This window comes from Notechis scutatus, chromosome 1, assembly GCF_049901735.1.
Source record: "Notechis scutatus isolate UNSWTSFEM ecotype Mainland chromosome 1, rNotScu1.2, whole genome shotgun sequence".
Taxonomy (NCBI): Eukaryota; Metazoa; Chordata; class Lepidosauria; order Squamata; family Elapidae; genus Notechis; species Notechis scutatus.
This window is the reverse complement of record NC_142009.1, coordinates 155,141,518-155,155,917: the sequence shown is the minus strand read 5'-3', so window position 1 is coordinate 155,155,917 and position 14,400 is coordinate 155,141,518. Positions and strand designations below refer to the sequence as shown.

General features: G+C 39.5%; 1 protein-coding gene across 4 annotated transcripts in view; it reads right to left on the bottom strand.

Moving 5' to 3' along the window:
• The window catches only part of SERTAD2 (SERTA domain containing 2), a 156,041-nt gene that overhangs the window by 57,550 nt on the left and 84,091 nt on the right, over window positions 1-14,400 (bottom strand). The window contains exon 4 of one of the 4 annotated variants that reach the window (XR_015746414.1): window positions 11,681-13,249. The exons of the other annotated variants lie outside the window; for them this stretch is intronic. The gene's annotated coding sequence lies outside the window, so the exon portion shown is untranslated. Of the gene's footprint in view, window positions 1-11,680; window positions 13,250-14,400 lie in introns of those variants that run through there. 4 annotated transcript variants of the gene reach the window in all.

The following is a 14,400-nucleotide window of genomic DNA, read 5'->3' as shown; positions in this document are numbered from 1 at the left end:
TCTGGAGAACCGGTAGCGGAAATTTTGAGTAGTTCGAAGAACCAGCAAATACCACCTCTGACGTGCCCCACCCCCATCTATTCTCTGCCTCCCAAGTCCCAGATGATTGGCTGGGTCTTCTTTTGTTGCCCTGCACAGGAGAACGGAGCTGGAAAGCAGGTTAGTGGGGTGGGGAGGGAATGGGGATTTTGCAGTAACCTTCCCCCAGGAGTGGGGAGGGAATGGGGATTTTGCAGTATCCTTCCCCTACCACGCCCACCAAGCCACGTCCACCGAACCAGTAGTAAAAAAAATTTAATCCCACCACTATGTAGGAATGACTTTGGGAGACAGGAAGAAGAGCCTCAGACTAGACAACAGTTGGATAAAAGTAGCTCAGGCCACAGAAGCAATGGAGGTGTGGCAAACATGTCAGAAGGGACCCTCCCTAGTTTCTTGTATTGTAAAGGGAAGGGAGGGGGAGATGTTCTTTCAACTTGTTTGATTCTGTTAAGATAAGCGTACAAGTAATTTATAACTACTGGTAGTACTTCTGGATATGCTTGTTGTCTGGACTACCTCGCAAGGTTGAAATGGATGGGACCAGAGTATAACACTTCTGTCCAATGTAGCAGACACTATTGGGGAGAGATGGTCCTGTCCATAATCTGGTTCCAAGGCATGAAGGGTTTTAAAGGTGGCCTCCAACACCTTGAATTTTACTCAGAAGCACACGGTTGCCAAAAGCAGCGTGTGGAGCAGAAGCGTCATACGTTCCAACAACCAACATCCCCAAATGCTGAGGCTTCTGAATACTTGTCAAAAGCAGCCCCACGTGGAGCATGTTGCTAAGTAGTCCAACCAGGAAGTGACTCAACGTACAAGTGACCATGAGTAGGGACTCCCAGTCTGGGAACAGGTGCAACCGGTACCCAACACGGAGCTGTGCAAAAGGCACTCCTAGCCATGGTGTCATCAGGCTGATTAGTCACTTTAAGTATGGTTAGATCCATCCGTTTCAGCTCATGGGGCCTGTGCTACCAATACATTCATGAAGATACAAAAGTACATGAGAGGACAGCCACATCTCACAAACATGTTTCTTTAGACTGGCCACCACTTGAATGGCTGGATAGCCCCACAGGCTGTAAAGAAGAACCACCCCATCCAATAAGAACATCTCGGGTGGTGGTGGGGGGGAAGGAGGAATTACTTGTACCTCCCCATACCATGAAATGAGGGAGGCCAGAAGGAAGTGATGATCTTCTTGGTGATGGCCCTCATATTATTTAGGAAAGTAGATTACTCCTGACATTGTGGGCTCTTTCTTTTTTAATTAATTAATTAAAACTCACAGGAACACTTACATTGCTCCAGTTAAGACTGATGGTTTAAATTTTGGCATTGTCATACTAGCCATACCCTACGGGCATTTTATGCTTGTGTTTCCAATCGTCCAGCAAAAATCATGTGACTATGTCTGCCTACAAATCTTAAGAACATTTTAAAAACATTAATTTACTGCATCAAAAAGACACTCAGTTCTTCAAATATAAATACTGTTTTCTTATTTTCTTTAAAAAAAAATCCTTCTGAGATAAAGAGAAAACTATTTTTATAGTTTCACTTTTATTATTCTCTTGATACTTCCTGCAGTGGATAAGGTAATAGAGTTGAGAAGAGACAGAAGGAAACTTCAAGGGCAAGAAGTACATTACACAGAGTGGATGCAACAATAATGTTGACATGTGACAACAGGAGCTTTGCAAAACCTTTTTCCCATTCTAAGGACAATCAAATTCCCACCTCCACCCAGCCCTACAAGTTACAGGGGTATTTCCTACTAGTTGTGCCTTGTATTTATTTATTGTTACAAATGTTTGCTCTCTGTGCTTAATTCTGAAGTGGGACTTTAGCAAACTCCCACTACCTCTGACTGTACTTGCAATGATACAGCCAAAATTGAGACACAATTCTCCACGTCTGCTAACTAAACAGATATTTGGAATAGATGGAAGGAAAGAAATAATGTATGTATCTGTGTAGTTTGGAAGAAGGATTTATTTTTATCTATGTATGGTGATAGTAATTAGTAATAAATAATTAGTTACTATGTATAGTAATAGTAATACTATACCCGTGATGGCGAACCTATGGCACGTGTGCTAGAGGTGGCACGCAGAGCCCTTCTATGGGCGTGAGTGCCATCGTCAGCTACTCTTCTGGCCAACTGGTCTTTGGTTTCCACTGCTCCGGTGCATTTGCTTGAGCACATGCATGTGTGCACGTTCCGGTTTGGGCACTTGGTGCCAAAAAGGTATGCCATCACTACTATACTAATACTACTAATACTAATACTATTACTACACTACATTACACTACACTATACTTCTACACTACTCTATAATGCAATCAGGGGTGGGATTCAAATTTTTTAACAACCGGTTCTGTGGGCGTGGCTTAGTTGGTGGGCATGGCTTGGTGGTCATGTGACTGGCTGGGTGTGGCCAACTCAATATCACTCACATCGAGGCACGCATCTCCTCGCCTGGCCTCTCATGACTGTGGGGATGCTGCAACACTCATAAGTGTGAAAAACGGTCATAAGTTGCTTTTTTCAGTGCCATTGTAACTTTGAATGGTCACTCCACACAAGCAAAGTACCCGCAAAGGAGGGGGAAAAAACCTCCAGAGAAGTTCCTGAGACAGGAAGTCTAGTCCTGCCAAGAATGTAATAAGGGTTAATGGAGAGGCAGTTTCTGTAAGCAACACCAGAATGTTTCCTTCCTGACTTTCTTACAGGATTAGGCCAGTAATTTCTTCTAACAACCGGTTCTCTGAACTGCTTAGAATAGGTGCGAACCTGTAGAATTCCACCCCTGAATGCAATCCTTCCAGGCTTCTTAGATACTTAAAATTCAGCAAAAGATGGAAAATAAAACTGAAGTACCCTGGTTTCCATTTCAATATGCCCAGTAATTATGCCTTTTATAAAGCATCACCTACATATCTCCAAAAATGTACAACAAGAGAACATGTTTCAGTAGAAAAAATCAGAAAATCAAGCACCGTCTCCCCAAGAATGTGGGAATCCCACTTTTGGACTTTAATGTTGGAAAAAATTCTTAAGAATACCATGCATAGCCAAGAAAAAGCAAAGGACTCACAGAACCAATCAATTCAGTGTTCTCACTTGAGACGCAAATGACAAAGTTCATATTATTATATTTATACAAATATATGCAGGTTGGGAACAGATCATCGTAAAGACGTCTTTGTGGTTGCTAGGAATCGATACTGACTTTAAGGCGCATAATCAGTTAATCGAAAAAGGTGTGTACCAGAGGCAGTTATACTTTGGAATCGAATACTACTAGCTCAAATATGACGTTACCCGTATACAGTTAGGAGCCACAAGAATTGGAGAACTAGCATAGGGATGCTAATTTTGGCTCAGAAAATACTTTCTCCACATCTTCCACCACATTGTGCACCAAACGTTTGCTCATTTCAACATAAATCATCACAGCAAAAAGCCTTTTTGGAATTTGAAGGAGATAGAGCAGGAAGAGGACAATGTATAAACATAATGAAGGGTTTTCATTTATGCCTGATATCTAGATTGGGGACAAAGTTCCAAGAGTAGTAAATTGCTTAGGGCCGCAGGCTTTCCTTCATTTGAAAAAAACAAAAGCAAAACTGTGGAGAGACTAGTCAGCCTGAAAACAACCTAAATGGGTGCAAAACCCAACCAGTTTAATCTATGATGGAATGGTGCTGACAGCAAAGAAAACCAAAGGTAGGTTGGTGAAAGGGTTTTCTATTGAGAGACGGCTACGAAGAAACATATTTTAGCACTAGCTTCCTTCTAGAAAAAGTTCTTTCAATAGATTGCTTCAGAAGTAGTGGACTTGTGGGGCTTCCGGTTTGTCGGCTTCGCGAGCGGCAGGGATTTGCGAAGCTGCGCGATCCCTGCCGCGCTAGCCGTTTTTGGGGCTCCGACCCAGCCGGGTACGGAGCTAGGCTGCCCTGCAGGGGCAGCTGAAGGTAGGGGGATCCGGAGAAGGGTTTGGGGGTGCTGCAGACCCCCTCCCTGGCCGGCAGAACCCCCTTTTCCCAGGACGGTGCAGCGGCGGTCCGTAATGGCCGCCACAAAGAAGCTGGCAGCCGGGTAAGAATGCGCAGGAGGAAGTGGAGAAAGTGATTGAGAGGAGAAAGTTTTTCTTGGCTCCTAGGACTCTAAGACATATTTAATAAAATTCCTGAAAAGTATGACTTTCTGAATAATACCTGCCAGAAGAGGAAAAAAGCGGCTGCTTGAAGGTGCTGAAAGGATAGCTTTCCCTCTTTTCCTACGGAATAAATAACTGGATATTAAGAAACCTATTTTTTTAGGTGGAAATTGGTTTTAAGCGATGAGTGGGAAGAGAGAGGATTAAAAAGAAAATATTTGTATGCTAAGATTTGTTGGAGCAGATGCCTTAAGGATTTGAAGACTAGAATATATTGTAACAAGACTTTAAACAGATTTGGACTTTCTTTCTCTTTGATTGATATTACCCCAGAAGGAGAAAGTGAGAACTCTGCCTTGGTTTGGACTGATTGATAACTTTGGGACTGTTTTATCTTTTTTATTTTCTTTTGAATATTCTGGTTGTTGTAAGAAGAAAGAAGGAGAAAAGAAAAGAAAAGATTTATAATGGCTCTTTCTGTTGAGGAACTAAGAAATGGTGTGGAAGAAGCTTTCCTTTTCTTAGAAATGGCGCTTACTAATTATCAACAAAAATTACAACAGATGAAGACAGCAGAGGAACAAGAAAGAAAGGAAGGAGCCATCTTTAATGAATCTCAGAATTTGATCCAGAAAAAAGGAAGAGAGAAAGAAAAGAAAAGAAGAGAAAAGAAGAAAACTAAAGGATTTAAGGACTTAAGATCTAAAAAAACATTTAAGAAAGGGAAAAATAAAGTGCAAAACCAATATGATGATTGTAAACAAAGGGGAAAAGAAATACGACAGAGAAGGGAAGCCGGTAAGGCAGGGGCTAGAAGAAGGGGGGGTAGAAAGGTTTGTTGGGAAAAGAAAGAAAGGGAAAAGGTGGAGAAAAGCTACAACGTTTTGAAATTAAATGGAAAAAAGGAATTTTTTATGGATAATGGATAAAGTATAATTTTTTTTAAAAAAAAAAGATTTTGCAAGGTACATAAGATGAGATGGTAGTATTGCAATGGTTTAAGAGTTGATAAGAGATTAAAATGTTAAAATGTTTAAAAATGATTGGTTTTTAAAACTTAATAATAGGAGAGGTTTAGAATATTGTTTTAATTAAAGAGTTTAATAAAATTATGGTATTGATGTTATTATAAAATTTTTATTATAGTATTTCTTTTTAATATTTGGATTTATTCTCTAATTATGCACTTAATTGTGTTGGATGTATTAGTTAGATAGAATGTACCAAGCAAAATCTGATTGGGTATTAGATATTATTTTAAAGATTAATTTGATTAACTTAGGGGGGAGATAGAAAGGCATCATACTCTGATTAATGATTTCAGGAGAAACTGATTTTCTTTTTTTTCATAAGGGATGAGACAAAGGGATGATAAAAAATGGACAAAAGATACAAATATAATGATTTAAACTAAGATGATTAATTAAGGTAGAATTAAGAAGTGTGAAATATGTGGAGAAGTTAATATAGAAGGCTTAGAATGGTAAATAAAATAAGTAATGATATGTAAGATGAGCATGAATATAATTGAAGTCCATGAAGAGAGAGACACCTGGGTCCAAGTTACTTTCCAAAAAGATATTTTTTTTATGTTTTGTGTGTTGTGTGTATATGTCTTTTTTGGGGGGGAGAATTGGTAAAAACTTGTAGAAATATAGAATGAGAATAATGGTAACTAAGTCAGAAAGAAACAGATGAAATAATAATAATGATATTGAATAAGAGTAAAGAGAAGTAAAGAGAAATTGAATAAGAGGTTTTGGTATATTATATGGAAATGGTTTAAAACAGAATCATAATTTATCTGACTTGTTAAATTTACAAGGGAAAAAGGTTTAAACATGTAATGAATAATGATAATTTGTGTGTTTTAAAAATTAATAAAACTTGTTTTAAAAAAAAAAAGAAGTAGTGGACTTGCTTCAACTTGAAGTTTCTAAGAGGCTAAATGTACAGTGTCAAGTACTCTGTGATGCTAGTTTTTCTACACTGGTAAAGACTAATGAATCACAAATAACTTTCCCTTCACCCAACATTTGTGGCAGAGGAAGAGCTTCTCGCAGAATGTGCATGGAATCTTTAAGGAAAGGAAACAATTGATATTGTGTGCGTGCCCATGTGTGCATATGTGAGATCTGTCTGTCTGTCTGTCTAGCAAGCTATCCAGTCAGTCTAGTGTTGAGGTTAAGTGCCACACCAGAGACCTTAGGCAGCTGACTAGATGATTTAGACTAGTCACTGTCATCCAGCCCTTCACTGTGAAGTCAACAAACATCTATCCACCAACCTACACCATAATTCCTGAGCTAATATGACTGGAGGAGGAATTCTGGGAGTTGAAGTCCACAAGTCTTAAAGCTGTCAAGTTTGAAGACCCCTGCCCTAGAGTCACCTCCAGACTGGACTATTGCAACACACTTTTTACATGGGGCAGCCCTTAAAGAGTATTCAGAAGCTTCTGCTAGTACAATTATGTGCGCTCTTAGGGAAGAGCATGTTACACCTCAGCTCTGTGAGGTGGGTTCAATTCAGGGCACTGGTTTTAACCTTTAAACTCTTCACTGCCTCTCTTTAAGCTTTTCCACCATTTGCAGTTTATTACAGTATTTTAAAAAGGGCAAAAAGTGGCAAAGTTTATATTTACATGCATCACATGATTGTAAGTTTTTTAAGTTTTTACCAGTCCCAGATTGTGAATCGAACTGAAGACTAAATCAATAACAACAACAACAACAATTAGCTACCTTAATAGCTCTTAGGTCCTTGGTTAGGACTTATACTATTGAAGTTGTTACCAGTCCCAGACTGTGAATCAAACTGAAGGTTAAATCTTAAATAATATCATCTACAAAAAAGGGTTTGGGGGTCAACAAACATTACAATTAACCTGGCAGGAGAAAGATTTCCAACATTCACATTTTCTGTCACAATGTCCTTCGTATGATACTTAATCTGCTAATAATCTGGATCAGAATGTGTAGGACATCAGTGCATAGTATTCTTTTAATCACAAAGCACTGTTTTAATTAAAAATCCACAACAGATTAATTAGGGCAATAAACACAACATGATGGCCAATGTTTGATAGTTACTCTTTCCCCTGCAGGGCTCTCCAGCTCCCAGGAAAGATTTTTAGGGCAATCGGTGGGAATCAGTAAAAAAATACAAATAAAAAACCTTCCCGTCTTCTTCTGTGAAAAGCAACATCTTGGGACCTGTTCCAATAAATCTGTGAATATTGGGCTCCTTCTCCAATTTTGCATTATTAGAGCTTGTTCTATCCAAGATCGATCCTTTCAGTCCCAAAATGTGTCTTCAATGTGACACTGAGACTGGGAACAAGCCTCTTGAATGTGGAGACTAGCATGTGGATAAACATACCCAACTATTGGCTCAAAGTGGTGGGATACAATTTTTTTTACTACCGGTTCGGTGGGATTCAAAATTTTTTTTACTACCAGCTTGGTGGGCATGGCAGGGGAAGGATACTGTAAACTCTCCAGTCAGAGGTGGTATTTGTCAGTTCTCTGAACTACTCAAAATTTCCACTACCGGTTCTCCAGAACTGGTCAGAACCTGCTGAATACCACCTCTGACTCAAACGGTCCTTTCCCCCCTTGGCTTCTCCCATTAACTATGAGGGATGTCTTTCAATCCACATGGAAGAAGGCAGTGGCAATGAAAATCTCATCCTTGGGCTTCTCTCCAGGTCTTCTGGTCGGCATGGGATAGGACCAAGTCAAAGCACTCATTAAATAGCAGACACAAGAGCACCTAACTCTAGCCAGGTCCCCAATCTTTTTTTGCCAGTGAATCCAGGTACTCTCCCTCCCCCATGGCATATTTAACCAATTTCAAAATACCTAACTCCCAGAGGGCCTTTATTCTAGCATGATGTTCCCTCAGCTGTCCTTGGAGGCCACTGCAGGAAAATTTCCTACCTGGAGAGTCAATACCTCTGTGAGATATCTCTATTGCAGAGACATTCGTAGTAGCCTCCTCCCATCCTTATGGCATAAATACCCAGGTCGCACAGGATACTTCTACACCTCCCTGCTGTTTTCAGATACCAACCCTTCTACAATGTATAAAGTTGCCAAGTTCTGTAAAGCAGTCCTCGAAAGACTCAGATAATGACCTGTGCTATAAACCAGCCTTAATGTGTATCTAGTTTATCATTCTAGAGTGATCCATACTGTACTTCAATTTAGTTTATTGTAATCTAGTTTGCTGTATACCAACCTTTATGCTCCCCTACACCTACTTAATGCTCCTACCCTCCTTTTAGATTCCTTATGGACTTTTATTTTTATATACACTTTTGTTTTATATCTTTTACCGTAGCTTTTTATTAAAATTATATTTTAGACTTTGATATATTTTCTCTGCTTTTTAATTGACTGGACCGCACTCTCCTTAGGCTGGTCTCTGTAATAAATATTTGATTTGATTTATAATTTGCTCACTGTCATAAGTCACATCTCATTGTATGCATGTACATTAAAAATAAAAGGCCATTCTGTATCTTATACATGATTCAGCCAAACACATTTTGCATAGTAGCTCATATTTCCTACCTCACACAAGCAAAAAAAGACAGCTTAGGAACATCCCAAACAATTCATTTACCACCAAAAAGTTTTTTTTCATTATCTAATCAAGCAGAATCAAATGCTGATATTATTTGTGAAGAGCATCTCAACAATGCCTGAGCAGAAAGGCATTCTATTCAAGTGAATTTATAATGTATGCAACATTCAGAGACAGTGGAATGATCAAAAATCCACAGGTTGTATGGAGTAAAAAAGTAAAAAGTCCTGGATTACAATTAGAGTTAATGATCTCTCAAGGTGAGTGGTATGGGGCCATTCCAGATATATTTTACAGGATTATTACTATTGTAAAGATATCGACAAATGGGTAACTTCTCAGTATTCCTTGAAAACACAATGCAACAGAAATGGCATTGCAACATCAGTTTGCATTCCCTTCTGGGTTCAAGGATGGGAATACCCTAAATGCACAATGAGAAAAAAAACACCTGGTTGTCTCTGTCCAGTCGTATGAGCAATTGGACTTTACATTTGTAACAACATTAATATTTGTAAACCGGATTATTATTACTTTCCCCATTACTTTCCAAAACTTAACAGTAAAAGTGACTGCCATTTCAAAAATGGTTTCGTTTAATCAGTTTCATTCATGGAAAAAATGTGTGTTGATTTCCTCCCCTCACCCCCAGGTTTGCTACTTACAATATGGTTTATATTTTACAAGATTAGAACACAATCCACTTTTGAACAAACTGATGTAAAGATATGTTTAACTGGCTAAATAAAGCCATCAGATTCACAGCATTTAAGTTAATTAGAAACTTTCTTGAAGCCTGGAAGATATTTGTTAAAATCTCTACATGCAAAAAACTAAAAATGCAGAATTCAGCAGTTAAAAGATATTTTTAAAAAAACAATATTTATACATCAATAATTGCATTTAATATGTACCTAAGATGTCACTAGAGAGATTAAAATCTATGGTTGTTTTTCTGTATTGAACTCTTTATTTTTTTTAATTACACTTTTATTCTACATGACTTTGCAATGCATATTTAAGGTGACCAACATGAATCCCACAAGGTAAACCAGACCAGGAAATCAAGTTTCCCACAGACCAGAGGGAATCTGGTATGCATATGTAGAATACTCCCATAACACTCTGGGCTGGGTAAAGGCTTGGCTGATCACAAAATGGCTGCTCTAGTCACAAACCTGACCCATTTACCCGAAGGGAAACTGGTGAGGCTACTCCCAACAATCCCAATTAATTTCTGTCACTAAATATCAAAAATATCTATATCTTCATGAGCATCCCTGCCAAAAAGCTCTGGTCTTATAGGGCTAAAAATATTTTTGAAATAAAATGATGGGGATTTTCTTTTCTAGGATTTTCTTTTTCAGCACATGAATTCATTAAACCGTTTTAAAAATCTGTGGATCGAGTTGTGTGATAGACACCAAGGAATGGCCACAGGTTTGGAGTCTCTAGTTTGAACTACATTTTGTAACTAGGATGTCAGGACAAAGCAGCATGCTCTGTGCTAGTTAAGACCATCTCTTTTGTATACTGCTTTTGTTCCCAGCAATATCAATTCAAGAAGACTACTGACAAACTGTAAAACCCTTTCGTACTTCAGCTGCACGAGTGTGCAAAATGCACAAAGATCATATAACCATGTCTTATATTCAAAGGACCATGTTTAAAAATTGAACAGGAATCCAGCTATCTTAAGGTTATATGAGAATGCCTAGAGGACAAAGACCACTGATCTTAAAGATTCGTTTCCCTCAAATGTACATCCACATATGCACAAAGTAAAAACACTTCCTGCTCCATCTGACATATTCTCCATCTCCAAAATTGCTCTGCAACCTTCCTAACTCCACTATGGTCTTCCTGCTTCTTTCATCAGGTTTTTCTTGTCATCCCCACATCTTCACTGGGTTATCTCCAGTTTTCCTCCTTTTTATAATTTTCCACCAAAAGCAGTATGATTTTGAGGGCTTTGAGTTTGCAAAAATGGTGTCACCTGTTACCTACCTATGGAACTTTCAGATGAAGACAGTCTAAAGGAAATGGACTTGTAACAGACAAAAACAAAAGTATGTTTTTCAGTTATTCAGTTCAGCACCTAAAGTAATTCATTGTAAATGTGCTAATGAGTAATAGCAAGTATGAACAAGTAAACTGTAAAGATAAAAGACATTCAACAACAAAACAAGCTGCTACAGAAGTCAGGTAGGAAAACAAATTCCCTGAAAGTGTTTGAGACCAAACTAGGTATTTAGATAGGTTATGTTATTGTGGTTAAGGTCAGAGGTGGAACTCAATTTTTTTTACTACCAGTTCTGTGGGCGTGGCTTGGTGGGCGTGGCAGGGGAAGAATACTGTAAAATCTCCAGTCAGAGGTGGTAATTTGCAGGTTCTCCAAACTATTCAACATTTCCGCTACCCGTTCTCCAGAACTGGTCAGAACCTGTTGAATACCACCTCTGGTTAAGGTGTCTGACTAGAACTAGACAGACCCACAATAAAGCCTACTTGAGCCATCAAAGATCACTGAGTGATCTTTTGAATCAATTTTTCTCTCTCAGTTACACCAGGTTGTTGTGCGACAACTAGGAGGAGAGAGTGATAAGGAAAGGCAGGATAAAACCAATCAAAGTAATATTATGCCAAAAAATAGCAGATTTCTGGATAACCACTTGATAGTAGCAAAAAGTCATTTTTGGAGGCGAGTCTTCCGCATTTCTCTTATTATCAATCTAGTGACCATTTGGATTTTTGCAGTTCCGTTCTGGTGTCCTTATAATATTTAGCTTCAGAAAAGGAAGGCAACTGGATTAGATGATCCTCTTGCTCCAAGACACTCGCAAATCTTTCCCAGAGTTACAGGAAGGAGAGAAGCAGGAAATGGCAACAGCAATTTTATTCATCTTGGAAAATAATGACAAGTACATTAATCCATGTGCCTAGTGTTATAGCTCCCCTCAGGTAAACACATTAACACCTTACATACTCCAGACACAGGTTTAAAAGATTCTTCTTGTTGCTATGATGGCAACATTTTGGCATGTCTTACAGTAAAACACACACACACACACACACACACACACACACACACACACACACAGAGGAAAGAGGTGGGAGAGGGAGAGAGAACACTAACTGGGTTATTCATTCTTCCTTAAAATGCCTGTATTATTTAAAAGCAAACAAACAGAATCATATCCACACACTCTCATACAAACGATAACCAACCAGCCCTATTAGATTTAACTCTGTTAATAACTCTGTGCATTTTGTTTTTCAAAGCATAGAATGTGAGCCTCAATTCCATTTAATCTTCATGCTAGAGTAAGAAGCCCAGAGAGAATGCTGGACAATTTTCTTGTCCTTCCTTTACCCATTTCTGACTTCAAGTTCTCATTGCCAGCTTGCATGCTGATGAAACACCAAGCCCAGGAACAGCTGCCTGAGTCTATGTCAAACTGCATCTGGCACCCATCTATCTTCCAACAAGCTTTCTTCACTTCTGAAATCATTCCAAAGCAGCCACCTAATTTTTCTCCCCCCCTTTTTTTCTGATGTGCCTCTGCAACACACCAGAATTTATTTCATCATTAGGCCTCCTGAAGCAATTTATCAGTTCCTTTGCCTGGTCTTTTATGGGTATAATTTTGTAAAGGGTGCATTAAAGCAATCTACCCATATATCTGGCAACCTGGATGAAATGAATTAAAGTCTCCCTCCCACAGAGTCCTGTCAAATTCTCATAGGCCCTCATTAAAAAGCTAGTTTTGGCTAAAAGAGAACGTTTAAGCATTTTTCAATATAGACATTCTGGTGCCTGCAACGTTCAGGCAAGGAAAAGTCTGCTGCACAATTCTCAAATTGTTGTCACAGCCATTAACTGTGGAGTTGTTGAAATATCCAACAAGTCTAAAAGTTTGCTACATGCTGGCTCCAGAAGGTTATGGGAGGGGGGAAGGTCCCCCATTAAGGAAACAAATCACTCTTGGTAAAATAGTAATCTCAGAAAATTAATTCCAATGTGTGGTATGAAAGTCAACCATGGATACATGTCTTTATAAAAAAATACAATTGACTTTTATCATTTACATTTGGTAGACTTGTCTTTCCAAAACAACTTTGCCACCCCCAAAGGTACTCAAATGGTACAATTCAGTCCTCAGCTTACAATCAGAGTTACAACAGTGTTGAATGACTTATGACCTGTTCCTGAAGTTAGGATGGCTGCAGCATCCCTAGGATCACCTGATTAAAATTCAGGCACTTGGCAGCCCACCCACACTTAAAACCACAAAGGTGGATCAACTCCTCCCCCCTGCCTATCTTCTCTCCATCTATGCCCTTTTGGACCTCTGCTGTCCCCTGCCGCAGCTTTGCTGTCTTCTTGCTCCGGCTGCTTATGAGGTATGCTCAGTCTGGCTGCTGGGCTGGGCTTAAGTAACCTTCACCTGTAAAAAGAAAAGAGAGAGGGAGAGAGGGAAGGAGAGAGAGAGAGGAAGAGGGAGAAAGGGAAGGAGAAGGAGAGGGAGAAAGAGAAGGAGGGAGGGAGGAAAGAGAGAGAGAGAGACAGAGACAGAGAGAGAGAGATAACATGCCAGAAAACCCTTTTGCAAAAAAGCTTCGGCTGTGGGGGGGAAAAGGGAAAAGCGGGCACAGGTTTGGTGCACCACGGCAGGAGTCTAGGAAGTGCTGGGTAAGTGACAATGATCACTGCTGAAACTGGGCTGGAGCAGATCTTGTTTTCTGGGAGATGGCAAGCAGCCATGTGGTTATTTGCCATTTCACAAAGTAGGGTGCAGAATGGCCAAAGGGCAGAGATGCGGGGTAGATAGGTAAGCTGGGGGAGTTGGGAGGCAATCCCTTACCTAACTGAGGTTCAAGGCTGGGAGGGATGAAGCTTAGAATGGCTTGGCTTGGGGTGCGTGGGTACTCACTTAATGACAATTAATTAATCACAATTCTCAGTTAATGATGGTAACCCGGACTGTCAGGGTTGCGGTCATTAAGTGATACAGTCACATGACATCTTGCTTTATGACCGTATGGCTTAACAACAGAAATTCTGGTCCCAATTTTGGTCATAAGCTGAGGACTACCTGTACCTTGCTTTTGTTTGCAGAGAATACATAAATTCATTATATACTGCTCAAAAAAATAAAGGGAACACAAAAATAAGACATCCTAGATCTGAATTAATGAAATATTCTTATTAAATATTTTGGTCATTACATAATTGAATGTGCTGACAACAAAATCACACAAAAATTATCAATGGAAATCAAATTTAGCAACCCATGGAGGTCTGGATTTGGAGTTACACTCAAAATTAAAGTGGAAAAAAACACTACAGGCTGATCCAACTTTGAGGTAATGTCCTTAAAACAAGTCAAAATGAGGCTCAGTTGTGTGTGTGGCCTCCATGTGCCTGTATGACCTCCCTACAATGCCTGGGCATGCTCCTGATGAGGTGGTGGAGGGTCTCCTGAGGGATCTCCTCCCACACCTGGACTAAAGCATCCCCCAACTCCTGGACAGTCTGTGGTGCAACGTGGTGTTGGTGGATGGAGCGAGACATGATGTCCCAGATATGCTCAATTGG